Source organism: Pteropus alecto, unplaced genomic scaffold (genome assembly GCF_000325575.1).
Source record: "Pteropus alecto unplaced genomic scaffold, ASM32557v1 scaffold17, whole genome shotgun sequence".
Lineage (NCBI taxonomy): Eukaryota > Metazoa > Chordata > Mammalia > Chiroptera > Pteropodidae > Pteropus > Pteropus alecto.
This window is the reverse complement of record NW_006440645.1, coordinates 5,248,978-5,257,299: the sequence shown is the minus strand read 5'-3', so window position 1 is coordinate 5,257,299 and position 8,322 is coordinate 5,248,978.

Here is an 8,322-nt window from a genome sequence, read left to right as displayed (position 1 = left end):
TGTATACAGCTCTTTGTTTTCTGATCATTTCAGACTCAATCATCACTCAACCCTCTGGAAACTGTGGAAATTGTTGCACCTAGTTTCCTGGTCGTTGTTCTTTCTCTGATAGTCATTTTGCCTGGACCCATGTTGTCTCACCCTGCAAATATGCAACTTAGAATTCAAGGCTTTAATGGGAATACCATGTAGATAATTTGAACTCTCTTTTCCCATAACTAACTACTCTCTATGTGACTCTTCTACAAACTCCCACTGCTACAACCTCCCTGAACTCTAATCTTTGTCTCAACTCAGGGAGAATGCTGTGCTCTGCCCGAGTTGCCCCTCACTATACCATAGCTTAAAAGTGCCCCCAGCGAGAAATACATCACACACTTTATGCTCCCTCTTTTTCCAAGGATCACAGTCCTGCTCTTCATATCGTTCACTATCGTAATATAGTTGCTTCATATATTTTGTCCGCTTGCTTGTAATTTATGCAGGAGGGTAGGTACAGTATCTTTTATTCTATTATAAAAAAGTAGAAGTCCTCACATTCTATCAATATTTAATGAAACTACAAAATTCTTTTCTTTGCTTCATACTTCCTGAGTGGAATTTATTTTAGTTAACTCGGTGATCACGCTACTTTAAAAATACTAAGTTGAATAAAGTTAAGAGTCTATTATGATGGACTGTCTCAAAAAGAACTTTGTAAACTCTCCTTTTAAGGATTTCTAGGCAGACATTTTGGTTTTGCCATATATCTTCTTCTTATATATTTTATATCTAGATTATTATCATCGTTTCTTTTCAAATCTAGGAACCAAGTTTGCGAACCTATGACGAAAGGCTTAACTCTCCCAGGGACCTGTCTGTCTGTTCCGTAAGAGAGCCTTCCACAAGGGCTTCAATCAGATCACTGTTCAGAGCAGTGATCTCTTTATTACCGGAATTTCTTCTACACTGGGGTTTGATCTTGATGTCCATAACTTTGCCTAGCAATTTTTTTTTTCCACAGCCTTTTAGAGTCATAAATTAGTCCCCAAGTAAAACAACCATCTACTATATTTATCTACTTATCCACCCTTTAAGAGAACAAGTTATCGTGCTCTAGAGAAGTCCACAAATTTGGCCATTTGCGGCAATTTGAATTCTAAGAGATTGAATGGTACAAGACCAAAACCGAAGCAGTTGCACTTGGGCAGCAAATCTGAAGGACAAATCACATTTGGGTACAAGAGCACTGGGTGTATTTGTTGGTCTAAAGATCCTAGGCTACCCTGTCAAGCAAGATTCTACAAAACTATTTTGGAGAAAACTGTATAATTGTAAAAGAATAAGACTTCCAAATTTTTAACCTAGGAGCTGGATTTATTTCTTATTTAATTAGATATAGCTTCATTAAACAACACAAACTACTAATTTTATACAGAGCTTTGGGGAGAAGATTGTTTCAGGTTCTTTTTGTACAGGAACAAGAGTAGTTGACATGAGCTTTAGAACCATATTTTGTGTTGGTTACAGAAGCATGTTTTGGGTTGGTTGCAGAGGCAGTGTTGGTTCAATGTCAGTCTTAGAAGCATGATCACCGGCATGAGATGACTGCCAATTGGGTGACTTTCAAGGCTTGAGGTTATTACTAATTGATTGGCCTTCAGGGGTAGATTCACTGAAGCAAGTTATCTGTCATTGCTTAATTAGACAGATTAAAATCCAGTTCTGAGTTTTATTTATTACTATGACTATAGAATAATCACTGATTTATTAGACAAGTAGAAAACCAGTCCTGGCAGTTAATTTATTTCCCCATGGCAATAAAATAATTTATATTTTCCTAGGAGGGCGTTTTGATTTGTTTGGTTGATTGGTTTTGGTTTTTAAGTTCACACAACATTCAACATCAAAGGCCCATACCACTTTTCTATTTCTCTAGGTCTCAAGTAAAGAATAATAAAAACAAAGCAGTACCCAAATCCCAGAGGAATAGTAATAAGAGGGTTGAGTACTTAGTATACAGACACGCGCGCACACACACACACACACATACACACCCCTTAACTGCTGAGGGATTAGAGATCAAAGTCACTCAATATTATATACTCAAAAGACATATGAAGTAGATATTTAACCATAGCAACAGCAATTTTTAATAAAATTATTTTATGCACACTTTGCTTCAGATGATCTGTTAGGTACTTTATGTATACTACTCCAATTCTCTATACTTCTAGAGGTTAAACATCATAATAACCATATTTATATACAAAACTTATAAGATAACTGATTAAAGCCAAACACAGCTTACAAAAAGACAAACCAGATGCACCATGGTTCACATGCATTCATTAGGTGACAATATGCTCACTGAGGACCAGAATGGTTTCTTTGTTGTTTAATGCTTTAACCCCGGAGTCCAGCATAATGCATGTTGCATAGTATGTTCTCCATTAATAAAGATTAAGTGAATGAAGATGTCTAAAGCTCTTGTTTTTCAACTACCTAATTACTGAATAGCTGAGTAGGAGATTAACTATGAAGAGAAATACAAAAATGCTATTTTTTGAGCTGGAGAAGAATAGAGACATTCTTCTTTAAAATTCTATTTAAAGGGATGAATAACAAAGCTGGCCTGTTCTTTAGCTATAGAAATACCAATCAAGTTTATTTAAATTCTCCCACTGTATTTCATTTACGTGAAAAAAAATGACAATTCAATGGCTTCCCCTTGTATATAGAATCCAATCCATCTCTTTCGTGTGACTTTTAAACCCTGTCTTTCTAACTTCACACCTGTAACACTATTAGTCAACTAGTTCCTGAAAAGCAACGAGATATTTGTGCATGGTTTTTGTTGTTGTTGTTGTTGTTGTTCTGAAATATTATCGTTCCCACTTCTCTCATGGCTCTTTCTCATTCTGCAGGTAACATAATAAAGAATCCCCCATTTATCATCTAAGTCAATTTTCCCCTTCATATCATAGCCTATTTTTTCTTTTCTTAAAACTTTTTCTTCCACATTGTCTTCTGCACCTAGCATTAGGTTGAACACAATGTAGATACTTAGTAAATAAATGAAGAGGACTACACCTATGTACTACAAATTTGAGAGATATCGATAACCTTAAATAAGACTAGGTGACTTTAATTGAGTTGACTGGAGAGCGAGGGAAGCAGGAAGTCAGTCCTGCCTTTTATAGGGTTGGACTGAAGAGTGAGAAATCAAGAAGCAACCCAGGTAGAAATGTTCCTGTATTGTTCACCTTTAATCTCAGTTCAACGGTTCTGTTTAGTTGGGTGGTTGTTGTTTTTTTCTCAGATGCAAGTCTCATCATTTATCTTTCCTGGTCAAAATGTATTAGCCACTCTGAGTTCTAAGATAGATTTTTAATTTCTTAACATGTGTATAAGTGCTTTATTTGACACTTACTTCCTGTCCTCTCCCTGCATATGCCTCTTGCTATAACTGCAAACTTCATTTCATTTCTTTAAATACAATTTTTTCTGATTTGAGCTGGTTTTGCCCAGATAATGGTATTGTGACTTATTTGCTTTTTCACCCTCTACCTCTGTATGCCTGCTCCTTTAGTCATTAAGCCTTAAGACATAAGATTTATCAAGCCTCAGGTCTATAATCATGGGGACAATAAGTTTCAGTTACACTATGGATAACATCTTAGTCGTAGATGTGTTTCTGCTCCAGGCCCACTGAGGCAGAACAACAATCCCACCGGCCACAGGACCAGGCCACAAGACCAGGCCAGACGGCACGGTGGCTGACTCCAGAACTGAACGCAATAATCAATTACTCTAGCCCCCTGCAATTATCCAATCAGTAGCATCCACATTCTCAACTCCCTTAGTTTCTAAGACAACTGATTTTCCTCTATATGTTCTGTATTCTGAAGATACCCAGAGAGCCAGGTCATTAAGAGCTTTAGCTCTCTTGTGTCTCTGGGACTTGCAACTCCCTGAAATAAATCGTTACTTTCTTTGCAGCAAACCTGCATGGATCTTTCCTTTGACTTGCACGCAGGCAAAGGGACCTCTTTTGTTCTTGCAATATTTCCATTCATTCTTTGTATTCAAACAATATCATACTGCAGAGTTCTCTGGGCTCAAATGTGCTCATTCACTCTTCAGTACATTTGCACGTGGGATTCATTTTTGTCTTGAAATTCCTTTAATGCATCCTCAGCAGTTAAAAATTCATTTTTAAAATTACTCCTAATATTGTTCCCCTGCTGATGAATCCACTCCTATGCTAATGGTATTTTATACATATCTTCAATGTACGATAATTGTTTACTTCTACGTATTTTTCTGCTGCAAACTCTCTGAATCAATTGGCATAGATATATACTTTAATACAGGGGCCCCCAACCCAAAGACCATGGACCAGTAACAGTCCATGGCCTGTTAGAAATTAAGCTGCACAGAGGGATGTGAGTGGCAGGGCAGGGAGCAAAGCTTCATCTGTATTTGCAGCCGCTCCCCAGCACTAGCATCACCACCTCAGCTCCACCTCAGATAGTCAGGCATTAGATTCTCACAGGAGCACTGGTCCCTGGTGTCAAAAGGGTTGGGGACCACTGCTTTCATTATATCTGCATTATCAGCTGTTGCCACAATAATCTGGCACTTTGTAGGCATACAATGAATAGTTTAAAAATGAATTAAAATATTTTATAATTACATATTTGCTTTGTTCTGATGGAGTTACTTTTTGTTAGTTAATGTTATACTTCTAAAACTTAAGAATTGACCAAAAAATCCCGATTTAAAATAACTCAGACATTTACAAAAATGAGCTGATTAGTTGTTTTCATTGTATATACTATGTATCTACCTTTCTATTTGTCTACTAGTTGAATCTTTTTGTAAATATTTCAATCTTTCTGTAAATATTTATAATTATATCTCATGCATGGATGTATGTCTATATTTACATGTAGTTTTATAGCTATATTTAGATATAGAACTTAATATCTCAAAGTCCAGATTAAATTCTATCTATACATTTAGGCATTTGCTGTAGACTTTCTCATCAGGCATCTGTGCCTATCCTTTTCACTTTTTGTAAAGCTTCTTCATTTCTAAGTTTGCTTTTTAAAAGCTTTCTTATCTTTTAGTAGAGAGTTCAAGCTTTTTAAAAAAAATTTCCTGACTAGTCAACTCCTTCTATCTCGAGGTACTTTGTACCTCTTTTCCATTACACTGTACCAGTTACACTTTTAAATGTCTATGTGCTTACTTGATTACTATCTCCCCCAGACTATGTGGCTATGTGACCAATATAATGGCTTTGTGCTCTGAGACATTAACTAAGCTGGAACCACATTTCCAGAATCTCCTTCCCTGAATGTGTCCAGATTAAAGTTGGCCATCAGAAAAATTTGTGTAAGACTTGGAAGATAGAAATAAAGCAAAAGTCATTTTCTCTCTGAAAACCGGTATAGGGCCAAGCACTGTTGTAGCTCACACAGTTACTGTTCATCTGTTGGGTCATCTGGTTGACATGGAGTGGCAGCCAGGCCCTCAACTCCTTCACCTTCTCAAGTCCTGATCCAGATACACGCCCATCTCCACAGCCAACAGTATCAGCATCTCCTTCAGATCACCATGTAACCCAGTTTAGAGACAGCAAGAAACAGATAAATGTGGGAGTTCGTTAAGTCCATGCAAGATCTAATCCTTAGAATTAGTCCCTTACTCTGTATTTCTCACAGTGATTCTGTTCCTCTCATGGAAACCTGAAGCATCTATTCAGAACAGGAATCCTTTCCCATTTTGATCACTGGTGATCTTCTACCAGTGAACATGCACTGGTCAACTTGCACAGTTTCCTGCATGTTTAATAAATATTTTTGCTGGAATAAACAAATCTATACCCACTCAACTTTTTATTTGTAACAGGCACTGAGTAAATACTATCATAATTCAATTTAACTGGCTCTGTTTCAACCAAGATAATCTCATGCTCCCGACGCTTGACGATTCTATCCCAAGCCAGGGGAACAGGGTCAGCAGAGCTGTTTCGAGACAAGAGATGGTGCAGTCACAGACCAACGTCTCGTTTCTCCTTGATTCAATTGCCTCAATTTCCATCTGCATCTAATGACAGTGAAATTTTAGTTATCCTCTTAAAATTAATTTACATTTCAATGTAAATTGACTATACTATACAATGACTGGGTATGATAGAATTGGGCATGCTATTAAACAAGTTAAATTTGTTCATGAAATGTGACTTTGAAAGTGAGATGTGTTTTATAATGAATGACAGAGCTGAGGATGAACTTTATACTGAATCTGTAATGTGGATCTATGGCATTTTTCTTTTAGAGAAACATAGGAATCACTTGAGGAATTATTTTCTTTGAAATTAATGCCGTGGTGAATATTATCATTATTATCACCACAAACAGTTAAATCAAATTAGAAATAAGAAATAAACTTTATCCATTGTATTCCTAATTTAATTTAAAACACAAAGTGGAAACACAGTTTGAAACACATAAATAGAGAGATATTAAGTGGAATGTCTAACCATTCTCTGCCTTCAGCTGATGTAGGGATGCATGTCAGTATCTAAAAAGAAAATAAATAGCAAATATTTGCCAGATTCAACAATCTTTTCCAGGGCTATATGGGATGAATATTCTATAGGGCCTTTTTCTCTTTAAACGTAAATTCCCCCTCAATAAACATACTTAGTAAATTATCTGTGAAAATGAATAGCTAACCCAATTAGCCATTTACCCAGAATATTCCTGCTCATCACCTCCAAAGTTCTATTGAAGAGAATATGACAGAAAGCCAAATGTGGTAGTATTTTAAATTTTTTTCTATATTAACTTTTCCTTAAATAAAATGGAAAGGCTTGTCATTAAGCCTTCCAGGGTAGACAGAGATATAGGGAAGAAAAGGAATGATCTTTATTACCCTTTATATTTTAGAGGATATTAAATATTTTCTATTTTGCAGATACTGCAGGTTAAGATAATAACAATGAATTGTTATTACAGTGACTGCAGTTTTAGTAAAATATGTCCAATACTCTATCTTAAGTGAATACCTCAAAAAATCTAGTTTAAATAAATTGATTAACTGATATTTCAAAAGTACTCAAAAACCAAAGAAAATAAACAGATAAAAAATAAGCATATAAAAAGATGTGGAACATCACATGTCATTACAGAATTGCAAATTAAAATAGCAATGTGATACCACTACACGCCTATTAAAATGGCCAAAATCCAAAACACTGACAATACCAAATGTTGGGGAGGATGTGAGCCAACAGCAACCCTCATTCTTTGCTGGTGAGAATGCAAAATACAACCACTTTGGAAGATAGTTTGGCAGTTTTTTACAAAACTAAACATGGTCTTGTCATATGATACAAAGATCACACACCTTGGTATTTACTCAAATGAACTGGAAACTAATGCCCACGCAAAAACGTGCACACATGTTTATAGTAGCTTTATTCATGATTAAGAAAACTTGGAAGTAACCAAGATATCTAGTAGGTAAGTATATAAACTAATACATCTTGACATTGGAATATTATCCAGTTATTGTAACAATCAAATAATGTAGCAGAGGCAAAGGACTTGACATGCTTCTTGACACATAGTGATCATTCAGCAAATATAAATACCTACATCAAAATGTTAACAGTGTAATTCAAGAAGTCACTGATACTAGGAATGACTATTTCTGTATTTTTCAATAAACATGCATTTTGTAGTAATAATGAAATATTGAAGTTATAAATCAAAAGTAAATATTGATTTGGTTATTATTCATTTTTTTTATCTTTATTTTTTAATGGAGGGAAGGGCTATGATTCACGATCCCTATGTAGCACCATTCTTCTTCTAGGTCAATGGAAGAAAGTTAATGATCTCATCTTTTTAATGCATTCTCCAATCATTATTCCCTACAACCAGTGAAGGGGCTAAGTAGATTTCAGATAGATAACTCATAATGGAGAAGCAATAGTTCTACTTCATTTTATTATTTCTTTTGCTTTTAAGCATGATAATTTTGACCATCAATATCTGAAATGTTAAACATGGTCAGTTAATTATATCAAATACACATGCATGTCACGATTCCCTCCTTACGAATATGAAGAAAAATCCAGATGATTTGGGGAAATGTTTCCTAATAAACCGTGATACTGTATCAGGTATCTTTATAAGAGAGACACTGACATTTGACTGGAGATTGCACAATAGATAATCTCTGTTAGAAAACAATAGAATTCAAAAGTTTTCAAACTGCAGAAGTGCTCATGAAATCTTTTTTTCTTTCTTTAATAGAAATACA